Source organism: Phragmites australis, chromosome 16, assembly GCF_958298935.1.
Source record: "Phragmites australis chromosome 16, lpPhrAust1.1, whole genome shotgun sequence".
Classification (NCBI taxonomy): Eukaryota; Viridiplantae; Streptophyta; class Magnoliopsida; order Poales; family Poaceae; genus Phragmites; species Phragmites australis.
In genome coordinates, this window is record NC_084936.1 from 18692633 (window position 1) to 18715008 (window position 22376).

The following is a 22376-nucleotide window of genomic DNA, read 5'->3' on the forward strand; positions in this document are numbered from 1 at the left end:
CGGGTTCTTTAAAAAACAAAATAGGTAAGAAATATCTTCTCTATCTCTGTCTCTTCTCTATCTCTACTAATATAACGTGAGAGTTTAGTCTGCCACCCCGCGTTTCGCCCCTCCCCGGGGTCCGCGTTCCGCTCCAATCCATTCCGGCAAATCTCGTTCCGCTCCCCCGTCGGTTCCGCTTCGTTCTCATGCGGTTCTCTCCCGATCCAGCTCTCCCCTCCTGTTCCCTATCTATTGACCTCACCCTCTGTAACACCCCAGGGACCAAAACAAGCCCGGAAGGTCACTTAGACCAACCTACAAATCTGCCAAAAGCTAAGGAAAAATTTCGGCAGTACCTCCCCTGAAAGTGGAGATATAACAGGCAACAACAAACCAGACAGAACATATATAGAATATCACACTAGCAAAAAAATAAGATCCTAGCAAACGAGGTACAAGCCTCGACCAAACCACTGAACCACCATCAAACTCACTATATACATTACAGGGCAAAAGACAATATCTGACAGGGCATCAATTTTAGCCCCAAAAAAAAGGGAACGCACAGGCGACGTGTAGCTACCCATCCCGCAAGCGTTTGACACCTCAAAAGGAACCTGGAAAGAAAGCACGGGTGAGATTCAAAAATCTCAGCAAGTGAAAGGTACTTTAACAAAAAGCTATTTAGCCACAATTGAATGTGCTAACAATTCTAAATAGAAACTAGTAATGAAACAGACCGCCAACACTAGGAGAAACAATTATGACTAAGCAAGTCCAACGATAACATTAAACATTTTAACATTCGGTTGGTATATAAGCCTTCAGAGCCGCATATATATCTATATACAAGCTAACTAAAGGAAATAAGATTTGATGCGAATGATTCATTGAATTTCATAAGAAGACATAACCATGCACATGACATGCTCTCCTCACCCTTACCCCTCCTCGGGTAACGTAAGGGTGTGCACCGTACCCCTCCTCGGGTGACATACGGTACTGTACCGGTACGGTCGCGGCCAGAAGACGACGACAAACTTTCAATGCATGAGATGTATATGTATGACGTGCTTCAAGCATAACCAACATAACTCCCGAAAAATGCTTGAGACTTAAAAAAACATTGCATAAAACAATAATGAACAACTGCAGAATGGCATATCGTACTTACTGCACTTCATAAATCAATCATCGAGTAAACTTCTGGAAAAGTAAACAACATAGTAACCAGCTCATAATCAGTTATTCAGATCAGATGAATGCATTGTAATTAAAGAATGTAGGCAACCCAATAATAGGTTAAAGCGTAGTCATACAATACATTCACTTGCCTTTACCGATGATGAAGCCGGGCGCCAGTCGTGATGTGAGGTCACACCACCTGAACAAACACACCATTAGCACAACGACGCCGCAACGACGAAATAAAAGAGGATGCACGTTAATACGCCAAAACCCAGCGTTCAACAACCGAAGGCTTCAAAGATATTTACCAACTAGCTTGCTAGACACCGAGTAAGACCCCCCCCCTCTAGCTTAGACAAAGAGCGAAGAATAAGCCACAACGTATGGCTAAACCTCGGCGGACACCGACTCCAAATAGCCAAAAACACCTAAACCAATTACCGAAAAAGAATAACATCCACGCCATCGGTACACCTATATTTCGGAAAACTAAACAGAAAACTGTATCACATTAAATGATACACTATTTCCAATTCAGAGTCGAGCCAAAAATTCTCACTAATTAGACTTCGCTCCAATGAACGAAAATAATACTTCGACTCGGATGTCGTATCTTCGAACCAATAATGATTATCAAAATGAATCAGACTATTGATCACATAAAATGATACGACACGAATTGCTTGATTTGATTTAATTCAACCACAAATGTCCAGAAAATTACCGAGAATTCGCCTTCGAAAGATTGACGACGAATCCTACGAAATTCCAAAATTTCCACCTTTTTCCTCTTTTTTTTCTTTTTTTTTTCTTTTCTCCTTCCTTTTTTTTTCTTCTCTTTTCTTTTCTCTCTCTTCCTTTCTTCCTTTCTTCTTCCTGGCTCCTTTGCTCGGCGCTAGCTGCTGCTTGCTCGGTCGGCTGGTGCTGCTGGCCTGCTCTCCGGCTAGGCCACACAGAGAGAGGGAGAGCGACAGCCGGCTCGGCGCGATGGCGGGCGGTGGCGCTGCACAGCGGCGCGCGTGTAGCAGCAGCAGCACGGCGAGCACGGCGCGGCGGCGGTGCTGTGCGGCGCAGCAGGCGGCAGCAGGGGCGCGGCGGCCGGCGGCGACCAATGGCGCTGCGTCGGCAGGAGAGAGAGAGAGACGCGAGAGAGAGAAGCACGAGAGAATGCGAGCGCTGAAGAGTCTGGATGGATCGGGTTGAGGACCGATCCATCCAGTACTTATCTCTTTTTTTTTATTTTTTATTTAGAAAAACGAACGGTCTAAATTTATTGGACTCGCTACGGGTCTCAAAGTGCCCGGAACGGACATATGAATAGCAAAATGGGTTCGTCTCGATGAGATGAACGCAACCGCGGTCTCCGATCGACCATACGAGCAACGGATCAAAAAGTCAATATTTGGTCAACTCTCTCTCTTTTTTCCCTCAAAAAATTCAGTATTACATTCTCCCCCCCCCCCTAAAGGAATTCGTCCCTGAATTCTGCCGCTTCCATGGCAACTAAGGAATAGAGGTAAAATATTTCAAAACTTATGACTCGCCAATCTCAAAGAGCTCAGGGTACTCCTTACGCATTTGTTCTTCAAGTTCCCAAGTTGCTTCTTGTTCTGATTGATTTGTCCAAAGGACTCTCACAAACTTGATAGTTCTCCTTCTCATGACTCGCTCTGAGGAATCCAGAATACATACTAGGTGGCACTTTACGGTCAGATCTTTTTCTATCGTGATTGATTCAATATCAATTTTATGCTCAGGGTCTCTCAGATATTTTCTTAGCATAGAAACATGGAAGACATTATGTACTGCACTCATTGAGTCTGATAATTCAAGACGGTACGCCAAATTGCCTACTCGGGCTATGATTAGAAATGGATCAATGTATCTCGGGTTAAACTTCCCAGAGATACCAAAACGTACAACACTTTTGGTTGACGACACTCTGAGAAGAGCATATTCACCAACTGAAAATTCTAGGTCTCAAACACGGATACCTCCCCTCCCGTTCCCTATCCCTCCGACCCCGCGCAGTCGTCGTCTCTGCCCCCACCCCCTTCTCCTGAGCTGGCGACGACTCTCCCCTCCCCTACAAGTCCGACGTGCCCCTCCACCCTACTCGCCTGCGCCGCCGCACCCTCGCCTTGTGCCACCTCCGTTTGGAGAGGTGTCGGGAGGAGAGGGAAGCGGCGCCTCGAAGAGGAGGACAGTGGGTTGGTAGCATGTACTTTCATGAAGAAGGTGGGTCGTGGGAGTGCAGAGGTACATATTCTTCTGCTGCAGGTGCGGTGCCAATGCGGCGGCCGGCAACCGGGAGGGCGATGAGGAAACGGACTACTCCAGTGCCGGGGTGCTCGAGGAGAAGGTTGAGAAGAGGGGTGAAGCCGGGCCGCGGTGGCTATCGTTGGCGTAGGTGGAGGCGATGACAGCCGGGTTCACCTCGGCTGTGGTCGGCGAGGGCAGATTCAGCACCGTGTAGCTCGCGCGCCTCTTCGGCGCGCTCGCTGCAGTCAAGGTCCATCGCAACAGCGAGCGCCTCCACTGCGTCCGCCACCCGCACATCGTCCGCCTTCTCGCCTTCTGCAACCGGCAAGGTGGGTGCTCTGCTCTATTCTGCTTTGTTGCATTTGCGTCCGGCATTTGCGCAAGCAGATTGTACTGGTGCGTGTCATGCTGAAAGGTTGTGGTTTTGGTCGATGCAGAGGAAGGCGTGCTGGTGCTGGAGTTCGCGGCGAACGGGAACCAGCACGAGCGGCTCCACGGCGGGGGAAAGGCTGCGGGGACGATGCCGTGGACGCGGCGGGTGTCGGTGGCGCTGCAGGTGGCGTGGGCGCTCGAGTGCCTGCACGACCGGTGAGAGCCGTAGGTGGTGCACGGCGACGTGAAGGCCTCGAATGTGCTCCTGGACGTGTCAGTATCCACCAAGCTCTGCGACTTTGGGTCGGCGCGGATGGGGTTCTCCGCCGCCGTCCAGCTGAGGTCGTCCACGCACACCATGCTCGGGTCCCCGGGCTACGTCGACCCGCACTACATTCGCTCTGGCGTCGTCACCAAGAAAAGCGACGTGTACAGCTTCGGTGTCCTGCTCCTCGAGCTCCTCACCGGCATGGAGGCCTTCTGCGCCGAGGAGGGCTGCCTCCTGACCCCCGTCCTCAAGCCGCAGCTCAGGGCCAGCACCCCATGCGACGGGCGCGGGTTGGTCGACGAGAGGCTGGGCACCGCCTACGTCGTCGCGGTGGCCGCATCCTGCGTCGGTGAGAAGCCCAACCTCCAGCCGTCCATGGCCGATGTGGTGCGCACCCTCGAGCAGAGCGCGCACACCTCCATCTCTATACTCCATGCCGAGAAGTTGCCAAGTTGGTCTTCGTCAGAATCGGATACTGGAGCGTGATGGAACTCTCCTTCGCCGCTGGAGAGCCAGACATCTTGTCTCCTGCTGGTTCAGACTTGTCTGCTGCTGTTGGAAGTGGCATAGATGTTGATACATTTTGCATATATGTTTTGTCCTCTAGAAATCAAGCAAAGACTTGCAACTGGTATGAATTCCTCTACTTGATGCTGTTAACTGCAAGTGTAATTCGCAGTTTGCAGAAGCCACACTTGAATGCAGATTACACAGTTGTAGTTTCTGTTTGGCCTTCTTAATTTGACACTGCGCCACTTGAGTGGAAAACAACTGACCTATTATCTTGAGGCCCAGATACGCGAGAATCTGGTGCTGCTCCGGTCATCGCAAAGATTCATTAGTCAGGGACCCTCTACCAGTTCGTACAACATGAGATTCAGTTTAGTGGCTATTTTTTGGGCAAAGTTTAGTGTTATGATCCTTAGTTTATTTTGACTCAATTATATCATGTGCTGCAGTACACTTAACTAGATACATCTATAATGAAGGTTTAATGAGCCTTGCGACCATTGGGATGTGAATTTGACCCAACGCAAGAAGTTAAGTAAATGTAGGGATCCACTATGACATAGAGCTTCACTTATAACGTCGTCTGAAGAAGATAAATTTGGTTAACAAACATGATCATTGAGCTTACCCAGTACATTGACAGCTGAAAAAAAGAATGCAAGGTGATCAGACCTCTCAGTTTGTTTTAAAATGTCATATGATGCTGCTCATTGCTTGATGAATGATGGGGCTGGGTATAGACACCCTGCAGTTGTTTGGTTAAATGCCCAAACAAAATAGTGACAGTGAAGAAATGTATCTTTTATGCAGCACATTGTTTTCATAAGAAGGAGTCATCTGTCTTCATCATGTCACTTGCCTGTATATTAGTTTGTCACACTGACACTAAGATACATAGTGGATTCTGGGTGGTCAATCCTCATAATGTGAGTTGATATTTGCATCTTGGGGCAGAAGACGGGGTCAGGAGGTAGCAGCAGCGGATCCGCATCCTCAGAGTGCTACAGTAAATCGTGATTGTATGAACAGTAAACACAGTTTATTACTGTAGCGAAAATACTGTTGAAAAAGTGCATTATAGCAGTACTGTATCACTGAAATCCTGACCGTCCATTCGTGATCCGACGGACGAGAAAATACGAACTTGTGATTTACTTTAGAGGATGCGAATCCGGCAGCAGCAACCCTTCACCATCACAGTAAATAGGCTTTCCTTCCCAGTTTTTTTTTAGGAGTATATTAGGTTGCGAGGAGTTTAACGGTGTAGAATTCAATTCCCCAAATAGAGCCTGCCTTGGATAAGTTATCAAAACTAGCCTTTTTATGTGATACCCTTTGAACATTGTCAGATATGATCATGTATTTACCTCTGGCCAGTTTCAGTTTATTGAGGAATTGTTTTTAGTGTAATAGTATTTGTTACTTACACGCTCGATACAATTAGTGTACGAGCAATTGTTACTATTGAATTCAGGTTCTGAGAACACAACATGAACTGAGCTTCGGTTTACAATTTTATCGATCAATTCCTTGATTTGTAGGGTGAAGCTGTTTGAAATCCACTGTGGATTATGTATGTGTCATTTGAGATGATGACTTATGGTTCCTCTGGTATGGTTGCTAGCTGCTGCAGCAATTCTTAGTTTCTTGGCATTGAAAAATTGAATAGAATTTTTCTTCAGCTGAGTTGTTGCAGGTCATGTTCTGATTAGTGGTCTTACTGATATATGTTATGAAGCTTGCACTTTGTTTCATCTGTAATGAAGCTTTTAATAAATGATAAATTATAACATGTGTAACCAGACACTGGATGAACTGAAATATGGATATTGTGAGATATCCAGCCTTGAAATATGTGGTGTTAATGATGCTTCATTTTTTTTCAAGTTTCTATAGATAGTTGCAAATGTCACTTTTGTATGGATTCAGCTAAACGACTGTTCTGAGAATCAGTGGAGCTTCTCGTAGGCGACATGCGACGGCCCGACGAGCTGCAAGCCTGCAACAGCAGCAGCGGCGGCAACAGCTCCAGCCACGCACGCAAGCACACCTTCCAAGCGCTCCATTGCTCGGCTCGCACAGGGGTAGCAAGTGGCAACGCAAGAACAGGTAGACAGAGCTGAAGAAAGGATGCGAAGAAGCAGAGGAGACGGTAGAGGTGCCCAATGCCCAACCTCTGCGCGTGCGCGGCAGTTTGGATGTTTTCCGTTCATGGCTGAGCAGGGCTGGTGTTTGGCGCGGGTTCTCCCATACCATGGCTGCTAGCTGTGCATTTAGAGCCTGCTTGTTTGGGTGCATATGACTAACCAGGCTCGTAGGATGCAAAATCCTGGTGTTTGATGGTCTGTACCACCTCTAGAGTCTTGTTTGATTGATGTAAAATCACTGTGTGAGTCTGACTCTTAGGAAATGAATTTCAATTATATTTCTCCATAGTCAGGCTCACGAGATACAGATCTGACTCAGCTAATAATAGTATTAGTATATAATTAGTGGGTATTAATTTATATTAGTACATTTTAAATTGGATTAGGTTTTAATAGGATAAATTAGAGTGTATTTATGCAAAATAAATATCATGTTAATACTTAATTTTTTATTTTAAATTCATACAACATATACTTATATAAACAACAAAATATAATCTCTTCTTAGTCGGACTAAATAGGTACAGCAATCAAACACCATCTCTTCGAACATACGAGCAACCAAACACCCCCTTATTTTCTCTAGCTGCCAAAGTTCGTCACAGAGTTTGCCATCTTGCTAAACTCCCCCCCCCCCCCCGTGCATGCTAATCGCATAAAAAATATCAGTAGCCAAATCCCTAAACGTTCTGACCTAAATGGAGATAGAAACTTTAACAAAGGTGAATGGCAGCTTTTCATATTTTGAATACAATCGTTTATTCCTATATAATTCATCAGTTATAATTAATTTAAAAAATCTCCACCGTACAAAATTAGACCCGTTTTTATTTCTAAAATAATATCAATCACCCTTTAATTTATTACCATAAACGCCTCGTTCCATCCCGCACGTCTCCTTCCTCCTTCGGTCCTTCCATCCCGACTTGATTAAACGCCTCCTTCCATCCCGCACGCGCCCTGCTCCGCCTCCCTCGACGCACGTTGATGCCCTGGTCTGCCACCACCGCGCCCTGCTCAGCCTCCCTCGACGCACGCCGACCAGTGTCGTCAGCCGTCGGATCGAAGGACGAGTGAATATATAGCGTCCGATTGTTCTCCTCCTCTCTCGGTCGTCTTCTCTGCTCTCCCTGCGCCGCTCCTCTCCTCAGGTCGCCGCCGCCGTGCACCTGCAGGCTCGCATCCAGTCGCCGTGAGCGCCTGCTGCTGCCATGTAGTGCTTTACGTCCACCGCGCGCAGCAAGGATTCGAGGACGATGGCGCGGTGAACCGACCGGGCTACCCCTAATCCGGTGCCCGGTGTGCAAGGCGGACAAGGTGGTTGAGCTGACCGCTGAAACCCCGGCAAATTACGGGAAGAAATTCAAGTGCCCTCTTAACCAGCCTGCAATGAGTGTTGTCCCCAATGTTCTATTCGTGGTCAGGTTCTTTAATTTCTGAATTTTTTTCGTTTCAATTACATGTTGCAGGTGCAAACCCTAGCTCGCAGGCGAGTCGCAACGAGTCTAGGAACCGAGCCCCCTCCAGCGACTGCTCAGTTCTGGTTAGCGCTGGTTAGCCGGTGAAGGAGCAAGGGCAATTTGGTGTATTCTGAAAGGCATGCGGATTGAGCAAGTGAGGTAGAGCGAGTGGGGGCGGCTCAAGTCCGCCATCTTCGACAGGGAGGAGAAAAATGTGTGAATCCCTCTTTACATTTCTCTTTACCTCTGACCAGTAAGGTGTCAATGTGTTGCAACAGTATTCTTGTTTAAGCCCATTTGTACTGTTACAATAGCATGCTAAAAGATTTCTGCTTTGGAAAAGCTCAACATACAAGGTGAGCACATAGGCTGATGATCATTCACCCTACCCCATTGATCCCTTCTGAGATTCGTGCAGCTTTCATACAAGTATTTGTACCCCTTGTATTTCCCACACGACGGTGAATACATCGCCTGGACAGCGTCATCTTCATCAACCTCACAGATGCCTAGATGCCCGTGGGCGCTCTGGAAGAGCTGCCTATCATGGAGTCCACCACCATATCCTGAGTCTAGCGCCCGCAAGTGGAGTATTACCCCACCGCCGCCCGCAACTAGACACCCCGCCATCGCGTCATGGATGTGCAAAATCTCAATTTGATTTCCTAGACAGATGCAAGATCCAACAGACAAATTAAGTAAAAGATGGTCATAATATGCAAACATTAAAGTAAAAGATTCAAAATTGTGCTTACTGAATAAACATTGATTGCTCAGACATTAATTTAGACCACATTGTGCTTACTGAATAAACATTAATTTTAATAAATCCAACCAATTATGCTTGCTCCATCATATTACAGTTACACTTTGTAATTATATTCACTAATGGCATCATCTGAACATCGGAACAAATCCAAAATAGAGCTGATTTCAGTTGCCAACATGGCAATACCTATAGGTCAGAGGCTTTTCGTAGTTTAATCAATTTTGAACTATTTTGATGTCAAAAGAAGCAGTGCAATCATAGTCTCTCTGCTTTATTTTACTTGCTGTATTGGACCTTAACATGATCTACATTACACACCTTTAACTGCTAACTTTTCGACATATGCGTTAGCAGAACAAGTTAAAATATAATGATACGGAATTTATTATGATGAAAAGGTCTTAGTCGATTCATCGCATGTGATCAACGAAGATACTTTTAAGCATAACATCCTATAACAACACAAAAAAGGGAACAAAGGGTGTCTGATGTCAATGATAGGAATAAAATGAACAGAGGAACAGATTTCTCACTTGTCTCGTGGAGGTCTTCACAACAACACATTTTCCTTTCCTTTGTGAGTCTAAATCAATGTTAGCACCATCCTCTTCAGCTTCATCCTCTGGGTTCATTTCCAAAATCTAAAATAGTCGAGTGAAGTAGAAAGTAGAAACCACATGAGCCGATCATACACAAAATATACAAAATAGAAATCTACATGAACATTTTGTCAAATGCCAAAGCATAGAGAAATCGCAAATTCTGGAAATAACATAAATCACACTGTCGATGTAACACATAAGATTACCAAGTCCACAATAAGTCGATGCACATAAGATTACCAAGTCCACAATAAGTCGATGAAGAAAGCACGCCTAGGCACGATCAAATGCACTACCACTGAACAAGCATTTTTTAGCACTAGCAGCATGACAATAACACATACAAAACATGTATATGCTTCCTACACGAAAAAATGGTTCAACTCCTGTTGGACAGCAACAATTACAAACTGTCCCAACAACAAATAAGACCCTCGGGCTCAGAAGTGAGGAATGGACCAAAACAACCTGTATCACCATAAACTAAAACCAAAATTCCTAACTTCTCTTCCTTTGATGCCAGCCCAAAATCAAATTTAAGCCCCTGTCCTAAACCCCAAATGATGTTCTGACCAAAACAGAACATCAACCTTTTTAATTCCGTATCTATTTTTATACAGCTCCAAAAGCTAAAAACAAGACCAGTATGAACATCTGTACAAAAATTTCCCACAACGCATTAGTTATGAAGATATTTTAATTAGGCCATTATGAGACCCAAAAAAAATTCAGAATACCAAAACTGCTACCAAATTCAGACTGAACATTCTAGACATTATCCCTTTCTGATATCAGATCTCCCAAACCATTCAACCAAAAAGAAATCGAGTCCTAGTACTCAATAGAAAGATAGTTAAATTACCTACTAGTATTTAGTACATCATATCCCCCAAAAAAATTCGTACTTAAAGAACCCTAAAAACGATCGGATGTATCCTGCGCGAAGCCTGAAAACTGCATCCAGACCCCCAACGACCACCAGATTGACAATGCTCTGTTCTGAAAATACAGCAGCTTTTCCCCCAATGATTATCTCATGTTTTCCAACGGGATTTATCCCTAAACGCCAGCCTAAAGCAACCTTACACGACAGAACTCAAAGGGAAAAGAATATTTGGTTCCATACCTAACACAAACGATGAGATTGCAAGCCTATTCTTCCTCTCCTTTGCCGTGTGCACCTGCCTACTTGTCTCCTTGTCTGCAGCGGCGATCTGCAGCCAACAACACAATGCGTAGGGACCATCAACACCTCCTTTTCTTTTGCCATGATCTGGAAGGAGGCCAAACGCACCTACGCAATAGGCACAGCCGCACCGAGATCAACAGCCAGGCAGCAGCGTGAGGGCAAAATGGTTCAGGTGGAGTAGATCATAAGGTCTATTTGACAAAAGTTTTCAGAGTAGTTTCTGAACTGTATTCAGGGGAGCTCTGTCAAACAGCAGCTTTCAACTTTTAGCTTCCTGAGTAAAATCTGTAAGAGTGATTCTCTAAAATAAACTAGAAGCTGAGAAGCTGAAAAAAGCAGCTTCACCTGATTTACTTTCCGCACAGAATCATTTCCTCTATATATTTTATTTTAGATAATCACTTTCGGCCACAGAATTATTTTCTCCAAAAAATCACTCCCCGTAGAGAATTTGGATCAGAGAGAGCTCTAACAAACAGACCCTAAGACCATCTCAAGGGATTCTGTTCGCAGTTCTCGTTCCCTTCACGATGAGAACGAGACCGCGAAGGGAACAAAATCGGCGCTCCAACAGCTTCCTGTTGGGGGCTTACGCGAAGCGACAGAGGAGAGAGGTTCCCAGGGACGTGGGAATCTCTCTCCTTTCCCTTCGCGAGCTCCTGCGCGCACGGGTGCTGAGGGAGACGAGTTGCAGGAGCAAGGGGAGTGTGCCTTCATCGCGGAATGACAGGAGGAGGTCCGAGAACGCTGCGAGGTTCTGGAGCACGCCGTCCGCAGCTGCCTGGGTCGCTGGCGTGCCAGTACCGCACGAACTGAGGAGCAGCACCACGCATGTGTAGGGAGATACGACGAGCAGGATGAGGAGCACGAAGGCGCCGTGGTGGATGAGGTAGCGGCAGTTGAGGAAGATGAAGAGCGTGGTGAGGTGGTGCGCGATGAAGAGGTAGTCCCCGAGCAGGAAGGTGAGGTAGTGGAGCAGGTCCATGGCCGGACGCACTGCAATGACGAGCCACAGCGGGCCCGTCCTCGTCCCTCGTTGCGACATCAAAATTGAATATTTTGATATGTGTCACACCAAATCCTTTAGTTCGACAAAATTTGTGTCACACGAGCAGGGGGAGGGGAGCCACAGCTAAGAGTAGTCAAGGAGATGTATAGGAAGGAGAGGAAGCTAAGGAATCGCAGCGGGGTTCACCGTATTGCGTGAATTTTGTCGGTGGAGCTGTGGGTGCTGGTTGTGGGCCGCGAGGAAGATGAGCCTTGGCGAGGCTTTTCTGGTGGGGAAACGAGCGAAGAAGCTAGGGAATCGGCACATGTGGTCATGGCGGAGATTCCCCAAGCTCCAGTAGCTGGACGACGTCGGAGGAGGTCGGGCGGCCGTGGATTTGCTCATCTCCGCGAGGTGTGTGACGAGGTGAGAACGAAATAGTGAAAACACATTGTGTTGTTTTACGATTTTAAGTTGACAAAGCGTATTGTATGTGTCGTGACAGTTATACAGAAATGATAGAATATTGAAAGTTTGTTGGGAAAGGGAATGAGAAGAAAATGCTGTTAGAGTGTAGGAACCTAAAGGGATTGAGTCTGAGAAGGGAATCCCTCTGGGAAGGGATTTTGGGCTGGGAAGGGAACAAAATGAAGGGAAATAGTTAGGGATGGTCTAAGTCTGGGATGGAAGAGCATCACAGGATTGGGAAGGAGAGGAGATAGGCGCAACCCAGGGAGGAGAGGATAAGAGTCAGGTTTCATAATAGATAGATTTTTTTGTTAGGGAAGTTAGATAATTGAAGATCTCACCAATTTAGGTTAGATCTAATTTTTGCCAATCCGAATTTTTTTAGCTACAAGGAAAAATATATGGAACATTATACTTTTCATGGTAATACATTATAATTTCTGGTTGTTGTCATTCTTGTGTCCGCACCATTGATCAGGGTTTGGGTTCAGGATTACGGTTATCTAGGCCTTCCGTGTCATGCCCCCCGGTGGCGACGATGGCAGACACAAGCAAAGACACTAGCGTGGCGACAAGAGCTAAAGTTGGCATGAAGGAGTAGTTCTGAGTGGGTGGTGTGAGTTGGATTAACTGTGTGGGCCCAAGTGGTTAGGGAGTGTTTGCAGTGATGTTATAAACCGTGTGGTCCAGACACTATGATGATTACAAAAATAGAAAGCAAAAAGGTATTCTACCTAGCTTGCTCTCTTCTTCCTCTCCAAGTTGCTCCTCTCTCCCTTCCCGATTCTTTTGCTATTCCCGTGATTCCATTGCCAGATCCCTCCTCGCTGGCATTCTCTCGGTTCACACGGTAAATCCCATGGGGTAGGTGGAGATTGCGTAGGTGATCACCGTAAATCTGTTACCTAGGGTTCGTCTTGCTTGGAGTAGCGGTCACCATGGCACCACCGAAGCACTGTGTGTTGCTGCATCAGATTGTCGCAGAGATGGATGCATTTGAGCAGCATGTGCGAGGACCATTATATCATTCGAGTCCCGTTTGATGGAGAAATTGGCAGCGCTGGATGCCAAGGTGGATGGTGTCGATGAACTGAAGATGAGGATGGTTGACCTCAATGCTCTCCATCAGCAAGCTTCAGTAGGAGCAGGTGGACACAAATCGCACCACGCATGGCAAGGTGCCCCCGAACCTGACCATCCCACTGAAGGACAACATCATGGGTGACCAACCACTTCCTCCATTGCCACCACAACAACCACCTCGCCCGTCCTTCAATCCACGACCGCAGGTATTTCTTCCAGATACACCTCACCAGCTGGTTGATTATGTGGGTAGCAGTACTGGTAGTGGCGATGCACATTTTGCAGACAGTCCGAGAAAGAGGTGGATGCCCAAGATGGAATTTCCCAAATTTGATGGCACAAATGTTCATAGGGAAATCATGGTTGAACTTCTGATGTTGAGGCAAACTGGAACTGTAGAAGATTATAAGAAAAGATTTGAGCAGTTGGTGTACACTGTCAAATTGTATGATAGGACAATGAGTGAAACAATGCTGGTGACACAATTCATTTTAGGCCTGAAGGATGATTTGAGATCAGCTGTTGAGATTCAACTGCCTGCTACACTGACCAAAGCTCAGTTACTGGCTACTGTACAGGAAGCCATCTTGGATAGAACCATATAATTGGTGCACAAACCTCACGAGGGTCCTCGCTGGTGGTTAGTTTATGTTGGAACACGAATCCTGCAACAACGCGTCTGGCAATCTTGCCTGGACCCTCGCCTGCCTTCAGCGCGCCCGGCAATCTTGCATGGATGCTCACCTGCCTTCTTTGCGCCACCTCTTGCCTAAACAACCTGGCACTTGATTAGGCAATGTACAACTGTAGATTACATATTATTTTCATTGTAAATCTCCTGTAATCTCGTTGTATTTTTGTGTATAAATCACACCGCAGAATGAACACAAGGTTCATCATGTGTTTTCTCCAATCCGTGTTCACGCTTTCAGTTTAGTAAGAGTCACTTCTCAGTAGGCCTCTCTCTCTTACATATGCCAATGATTCTCGTCAACGATTCGGCTAAAGCCTAATCGCAGATCACAAAAATTGTACAAATGATGCGAGTACCAGTGGCACAAGACAATATGTATCTTAACATGAGGATTAGACAGGTTCGGGTCCCGAGAGACCGAGTAATAACACGAGGATTAGACAGGTAACAAGTGTGTGTGATGATATCCTTGATGCCAGCCCTTAGTTAAACTAAACAGGACGAAACAGCAAAGAACTATAAGCCTGCACTACTACAGAACAGGTTAAAAGTAGTACTCTATCACTGCCGGTTTAATAGTAACCGTGACAGAAAGTGTATCAGTGCCGGTTCTTAATCTCTCGCGTGCGAACAATGAGTGAGGCGTTAGGAACCGACACTAATAGTAACTATTAGTGCCGGTTCATGCTAAAACCAACACTGATACTTCAATACCGGTTTCAACCATAAACCGACACTGAAAGGACTATCAGTGCCGGTTCGTAATTGGTACCGGCACTAAGTCTGGGCCCAAAATTTTTGTGAACTGCAATTTTGGCTCATGTCTCGGTCCTCACGTCTGGCTCAGAGCTCAGCTTTATCTCTTCTCGATCTATCTCTCCCTTATCTCTTTCCTCTACCACAAACGTACCTCTCTCTCCCTTATCTCTTCTGATCCCGACGAACAGCAAGCGCAGCGTAGTCTGCTCCCGACGAACAGCAAGCGCAGTGTAGTCTGCTCCCGACGAACAGCATGGCGCTCTTGGAGGGCGCTTGCCAGCAGCAGCTCGCCAGTGGCAGCCATGAGTACCAGACCTCGTCACCAGACGTGCCCGTCGGGTCCACCTCCATCGGCGTCGAGGAGAGCACCTCCGTTGCAGTTCATCTCTAACAACGCCTGGTGCTCCGGCACAGCGGATGGCGCTGAGGAGAGCACCTCCTGCATTGCCCTGGCTAGCTGATGAGAAGCAGGGTCTCTCTCTGAGCGGCGACCGAGCGGGAGCGTCGATCGAGCGGGATTTTTTTTGATTTTGGGGTTTTGTTTTGATTTTTGGGCTGCAATGTCTCTTGCTTGTGTAAGTGGAGCTCGGTGTGGTGGGTTTGAGCTCGACAGGGAAGAAGGGGGCACAAAGAGGCACGGAGGAGGGCGGCGAGGAAGAAGGGGAGCTCGGTGGTGGCAGTAGTGCCGACGGCGGAGCGGCGGTGGCAGTGGCGGTGGGGGAGCGGCATTTGAGTCGGCTCAATTTCGAGCCGATTCGGATATATACCGCTCCTGCCACCAACCATTTTCTCTTTTTTCTATTTCTAAAAAGCCGCTCTAATGAGGTGTTTTGATATAGTGCCGTCTAAGTTGTCAACCATGGGCTAGCATAGCTCCATAGTAGTACCATATATCGATTCGTGTTATGATCATTAACTGGGAACAAATTGAAGTTAGACACTAAACAGCTGGGTCTTAGAAGAACTTTCGATTTTATAAAACTGTAGCTCCGTTGTACTGCAAGGGATGGTACCATCTCTTCTACCAGTAATCAAGGGCGCCGTATGGGGCAACATCGTGTGGGCGCACTCGTCTCCCGCGACCTCATCAACTGGGTGGCGCTGGAGCCGACGATCGAGCCCAGCATCCCCTCCGACAAGTACAGCTAGCTGCTGGTCGGGCTCGGCGACGACGATGCCCGACGGCAGCGCACGCCCGTGATCATGTACACGGGCATCGACCAGCGCCCGAACGTCAACTACCAGGTCCAGAACGTGGCCTTCCCCAAGAACAAGTCCGACCCGCTGCTCCGGGAGTGGGTCAAGCCCGCGCACAACCCGGTCATCGTGCCCGAGGGCGGCATTAACGCCACGCGGATCCGGGACCCGACCACCGAGTGGCGCGTGGACGGCCTCTGGCGACTGCTCATCGGCAGCGTGACCAGCGGCACCCGGGGCGTGGCGTACGTGTACCGGAGCCGCGCGCGACTTGCGGTGGACGCTGGTGTGGCGGCCACTGCACTCGGCGCTCACTGGCATGCATGTGGGAGTGCCCGGACTTCTACCCGGTCGCGGAGGACGGGTCGGTATCGACAGTCCGTGTCCGGCCCGTGTGTCAAGTACGTGCTCAAGAACAGCCTCGACCTGCGCCGGTACGACTACTGCACCGTCGGCGCGTACGAACGGAAGGCCGAGCGGTTCGTGGCCGACGACCCCGCCGGTGACGAGCACCACTTACGGCAACTTCTACGCGTCCAAGGCGTTCTACGACCCGGCGAAAGCGGCGCCGGATCCTCTGGGGGCTGGGCCAGGCCGCCGACGTCGCCAAGGGGTGGGGTACGTACCTACATGCATGCGTACGTGTTGTCGTCTTTAGATCGATTGTCCATATGCATGCACATGCTCGTGCTTGTTAGTCAAATCACAGGACTTTGACGACATATTTTTTTTTTTAGTGACGATCTTGATTAACTTTGTGTATGTGTCTTGTTATTTGTGAATGATATTAGGCTATTCCAAGGGCTGTTTGGCTCGACCCAGCGGGAAGCAGCTGTTGCAGTGGCAGATCGAGGAGGTCGAGGCGGTCAGGGGCAAGTCGGTCCATCAAGAACAGGCGGAGAACATGTTGAGGTGACGCTACAGACGGCACAGGTTGTCGTCCTGCATTGTGGCATTGAAGCAGCACCTCCTTGGTCAAAAGGTCTTACGTACCTTGATAATAACTAGGTAAGATTAATTTGTTGCACCTATCCCTCCAATTAAATAGGAAAAATGCAATCCTGGTGGCTCTTTTCAAGCTTCGGCCCCAACCAAAAATGCATAATGTCATGACTTTGATTGACCAAGTTATAAATTAGTTAAGCATTGGTTTAACTAAGCAGCCTAGGTAGGTAAAAGCCGCTTCCTGATAACAATTTTATTGCAGCATGCAGCAATGGGAGATCTAAGGGTTGTGGGTTTAAAGGGAAGAGGGTCTTGTCTTTTGAAACGGGAGAGCGTCTCGGCAATTTGACCTTTGAGTGAGCGGTTACGTTTGGGACCTAGTGGTGGCTGCTGGCACACATGTATTGAGGTCTAGCTAAAACTCCCTTTAAAAATAAAGATTTTCCTATGGTATATAGGCCGTGGGGTTATTTTGACCAAAGATAATTTGGCAAAAAGAAAGTGGGAGGGTAGTCTTAAGTGCTGCTTTTGTAATCACAATGAAAGCATACAACACCTCTTTTTGGAATGTCCCATAGCTAATACCATTTGGCGCATTGTCACAGCAGCCTTGGGAATAAAAAGACCAAGGAACATATCTCATATTGTGGGCAATTGGCTACAGGGGTTGGGATGAAAGTTAAAGAAAAGAATTTTGGTCGGGGTTGCCGCTATTTTTTGAGCTATTTGGCTTTGTCGCAATGATATCGTGTTTAATAAAAAAACAAATATGTCATTCATGCAGGCTATATTCAGGGGAACCTATTGGCTAAGGTTCTGGAGATTACTACAAATGGAGGACCAAAAGGAAGATGTTTTGAATGTGTGCTACACTCTGGAGGTGGTGGCAATAGACATCTTTGCAAAGCATAGGTGACGTTGTAGCTATAGAATACATGCATGACATAATTTATCATGCTTTGCTCTCGATTTGTTACGGGCTACTAGCCAAAACTTTGTAATAATGATGTAGGCTGTATGCATCCAAGATGCAAAAAGCCGGAACGAATTCCATTTTCTAAAAATATATTGAGGTCTAGCTGCAGCCGTTGATGCTCCCAGCAAGGGAATCTTGTCCATCAGTCCATCCATCTATGTGTTTGTCCGAAACGGTGTAGTTGGTACGGTGGCTAGAGCAAGTCGAACATGAATTGAACTGCCCGAACTCGTGCTACAAATGCACTGGTGAGCTAAGATACTTGTAGAATAAGGTACCTGAATGATTGCCACTTGGTAAAATTCTAATGGTTCTGTCATGGTGTCTCGTGGTAACCACAAGAACGAAGCTAAAGAAGAGTGAAAGAGCTCTCTTACTGTATCAAGTTGTATTAATTGTTTAGTCGTGTTGTTTAGTGAGGCTAAATGCCAGCTCTTATGTATTTTTTTAGTTTGGAGTTGTGTATATACGGAGGTCTTGTAATCAAGTAGCTCGCATTAGGTGTTAGCTAGCTTGGGACCGAGCTTAGTTATACTCTGGCTTGATACAGTTCCAACATGTGTATGTATAGCTCGCGATTCTACAGCTGCTTTGGTTTAATGGAATATCTTATTTACCTTAAAAAAATAGTGACCAAAATGTTGACTTCTTTTTAAAAAAATAATTAGTCACCCATGAGCCGTATACTTCTTAGTAGAGAGTGCTTGGATTGTAGTTTTGGCTTTGATGTATGCTCTTCAATTACTTTATTGTAAGCTATAAGTTAATCGTTGATATTGTAGTGACCTCAAGTGGGTTTTTTTCCCTACATATGCCCTAGACCCTTTTCCTACTCCCACACCAATGACCGGCGCCGTGGGACTAGTACACGCAGAACGGCAGTCAACAGGATTCAAGCTCCACCCTTTAAGGGTTACATGGGCTGTCATGCTTGAGCCTTGGCCCGATGTACCCTGGGATCAAAGCTCCATCCGGGAAACTTCATCAGTGACTTAATATGAGCAGGAAAGGCACAACAGAAGCCCAGTGCCTCCGGCTCTAGTGTAGGAATGAACAATGCTTGTGTGTCCATGGGTATGTTGTAGCCGGTTGCTCACATTCTAGGGGTGTTGTGGGTACGGTTCGTGTGGTCAGCCAAGTTTCGGCGTCAGCAGCATCAGCCTGCGCGTCTCAATCAACAGAGGTCGCCGGTGGAGTATCCTTGCTAGGTCCAAACAAGTCGGCAGCTGGAGCGTAGAGGTTCATCGAGCTAGTTGGCGGCGGCACATTCTCTAGGCCCACCGACACATGGGAGCGCCCCACCGCCTCTAGAGTGCCGAGGGCAGCTGTGACAACTTTGTGGATAGTTGGCACCCATACATCATAGCTTTCTTTCGTTGGTGATAGGGATGAAAACGGAAGCGGTAATTTTTGGAATTCCAGATGCTGTTTTCAATTTTTTCCGACCGTTTTAGCCGGTAACGGTAATTCCCGAAAACGAAAACGAAAATGATAAAATTATATGAAAACAATTTAGGCATCTTCTGATCATTTTTTAGTTCTTCCGTTTTTTGGGCGGTAATTATCGGCGAAAATTTCTGTTTTTGCCCCGACCCATGGCCCAATAGGCCTCCACCTCCCACTCCCAGGCCCCAGGCTCTACAGCCGCATTGCCTAAACCCTAGAGGCGCTGCCCGCCAACGCTGCCCGCTAGCTCCGCTCGCCGAACGCGACATGAGGAATCGGCGGATTGCCTCCCTCGAACCTCGGTGCCTCCAAGTAGGCGCCTCCACGCGTCCATTGCCAGCCTCAAGACCTCGATAAGGCGAGTCGGCGACACCCTTCTAGACTTCCTCCTCCACCCCACCCCAGCCAAACGACGCAATGAGCCGGAAAGGCAGCGATGCCCTTCCTCGGTTCCTCCTCGTGTGGCGGCGGCGGAGGGCTACGCCTTGCCCTCATGTCGCACTGTGCACAGGAGCCTTGGGCAGCAACGCACCCTGCCCTCACCTCGCATGAAATGACGAAGATCGCAATCAGAAACGTAGATAAGACATCAATAATAGTATCGTAGTAGTTTTGCAACTTCACCTCCTTCAGTTGCAAGTCCTGTCCTGCCCTGCTCTGTTCCGTGATCTTTCTGTTTTTCTTGTCTGATCACTGATCATCTCCGTAACTTCTGTTCAGCCTTTTGTGCACTTACAGGGATCGGCAGTGACATGATAACGCCAATAGAAGAGTGCGTGCATTCATGCATGGCGACGAGCCTGCTCTTCAGCAACACGTTTATTTTGACGTGCAGAGTAGTGACAACTACGGCGGCTTCGTCACCGGCCTCCGCCACAGGCTGGGCAATTCAAGGCCACTACATAAGAAACCAGAGACACGGCACTTCTCCCGCTCCCTACCCGCGACAGCGCGTGGTGGGAGCTCACCCGCGGCTTCATCCCGGGCGCCACGTATACCTATGGGACCTGCTTGGTGATACGAAGATGGACAGGCTGGTTGGCGTCGCCCTACACTAGCTAGGTCGCAGCAGATAACAGAAGCCGCAAGCGCCAGGCCCGAACACGTCTATATGGGTGTAAGCACAGTGGAGGAGGCTGCCGGCGACCGTGGAAATCTTGATGCTCGTGCGCCGAGGTGCCGGTGGGATGAGAGCTAGCTTGGCGACAATGTTTTGCTTCGCTAGCTTGGAGCACGTAGGTTGCTGGTTGAGCTAGCGAAAAAACTAGTAAATATCTGAGAACACAAGATGAGAAGTGCCCTTTATTGATAATGATGAGTAATTTATGGGAATGTTGATTTGAGGCTTTCGATTTGCATAACATATTTCAATTATACTTGATTATGTTCATGGCTAACCGGAGGGGGTGATGGAGTGGAAATTGAGGATAGCGGAGAAACATGTTTCTTGGCTCATGAAGTGTAGGTGTATGGATGCGACATGGCGATCAACGGCAAGACGGTGAAGGGCAAGTGGAAGCTTGGCGCTGACGGACCGTGCGAGACTGGGTGCAGCCATAGGCAATCCACATCACTCATATGGAGGGCGCAATAAGACATAGTGTGAAGAGAAGGTGATGAAGACCAAGTCAAGGCAGAAAGACGATGGCAAGTCAAGAAACAGCTCGGTGGCGGGAGCGCAAAGGCTTGAAGGTGTCAAAGGCCATGGCGGAGGTCGGACACGCATCGACATCGAAGAGCTTGCTTAGAGGCTACGCGAGTGGAGAGGAATCATACTTTGAGAAGCGTGCAAGATGGTTTCTCGGTTTCTCCTCAAAACCAGGGGTAGAGTCGGAGGACGTGTGGCACCATCGCAAAGCTTGCGTGGAAACAAAGCGAATTCGTGAAGGTGTCTGGTCCATCCGATGGATAACAAAAAACTTGGACCATTTTACCCCTCAGGGGTGTGTATCCTGTATTAGACTTAAGGGGCAGTTTGGTAAATGTCCATTCGCCTATAAATAAGGGAGTTGGCTGGTTGCAAACCACCTCTCCAAGACTATTTTCTATTTTGCTAATTGCTAGGCTTGGTTAGGGCTTCAAGAGAGAGATTAGAATTAATTGATCTAGACTTGATCTCATCATGAGTGGAAGGATGATGGGTGGCTTCCAAGTCTTTTATCCATGAATCTTGCTAGATCTTAGTTCAATTCCTCAGTTGTTTTGTAAATTTGTGCTGCTTTTGTGTCCCTTCTAGTCTCTTGTTCTTGAAGTTTTGGTGAATCTTTCGTTCTTCATTTTGGCAGCGATTTTGGGTGAATTTGTTGGGACAAAATGTTGCTAGGACATATGTGAGAACATCTAGGGTGATCCCATATCAATTCCCTCACACAAGCGCCTTGGATTTGATTTTCCCAAAAGTTTCCCCCTCTTCATGTTCTTGGTCAAATCTGTGAAATCGTGGGTGAAATCTTGATCTTTTTGAGGAGATCTTTTGGGCAATGATTCACCATGTACGTGCGAAGCTATGGCTAAAATTTCGTTGGATTTGGACCACGTTTGATTGGATTTCAAGTTTGGATTTTGGATTCTCGAGCTGCAGTTTTCTAGGAATTTGTACACATCGGAACTTCTGATCTCCTAAATCGGAACTTCCGGTGAACTCTTTCTCTTGTGCTGTTCTTTCGATTCTAGAAATTTGAATTCATCGGAGTTTCCGATTTGAAAATCGAAACTTCCGATTAATTCAGCATTTCCATCCTGAGGCTTCAAATTTTGAGATTTTTGGATATTCCGATTGATCGGAACTTCCGGTGTTAACATCGGAACTTTTGATAAACAGCGTCATCAGAACTTCTGATGAACAGTGTTTTCAGCACTGAATTTCTTCAACTCATCATAACTTTCGATGTTCATTGTGAGTGTAGTTTTGTGATGTTTCGGCTGTGTTTTGTGTTGCTCTTTGTTGTGATTCGTTCTTGAAGTGCGTATGGTGCAAATTGATATAGGCCTGGTTCTTCTTGAAGAATTTTAAGGGCTCCTATTCATCCCTTCTAGTCGCCGTTCCAGTTCTTCACTATTATGTAAATCTG

General features: G+C 47.1%; 3 long non-coding RNA genes and 2 pseudogenes across 3 annotated transcripts; 3 read left to right on the top strand and 2 right to left on the bottom strand.

Moving 5' to 3' along the window:
* Positions 1 to 389: 389 nt before the first annotated feature.
* Positions 390 to 1360, bottom strand: LOC133895790 (uncharacterized). The gene is made up of 2 exons (XR_009905652.1): positions 897 to 1360; positions 390 to 599 (listed from the first exon to the last, which is right to left on the bottom strand). It is a non-coding gene; the product is annotated as an uncharacterized LOC133895790 (long non-coding RNA).
* Positions 1361 to 3169: 1809 nt separating this feature from the next.
* LOC133894875 (salt tolerance receptor-like cytoplasmic kinase 1) lies at positions 3170 to 4796 on the top strand (annotated as a pseudogene).
* Positions 4797 to 8435: 3639 nt separating this feature from the next.
* On the bottom strand, positions 8436 to 10894 carry LOC133895764 (uncharacterized). The gene is made up of 4 exons (XR_009905648.1): positions 10855 to 10894; positions 10687 to 10774; positions 9492 to 9599; positions 8436 to 8854 (listed from the first exon to the last, which is right to left on the bottom strand). It is a non-coding gene; the product is annotated as an uncharacterized LOC133895764 (long non-coding RNA).
* A 4100-nt stretch (positions 10895 to 14994) lies between these two features.
* LOC133895110 (beta-fructofuranosidase, insoluble isoenzyme 2-like) overlaps positions 14995 to 22376 on the top strand; it is a 60503-nt pseudogene continuing 53121 nt past the window's right edge.
* LOC133894746 (uncharacterized) lies at positions 16841 to 18404 on the top strand. Its single transcript, XR_009905513.1, has 2 exons — positions 16841 to 17292; positions 17957 to 18404. It is a non-coding gene; the product is annotated as an uncharacterized LOC133894746 (long non-coding RNA).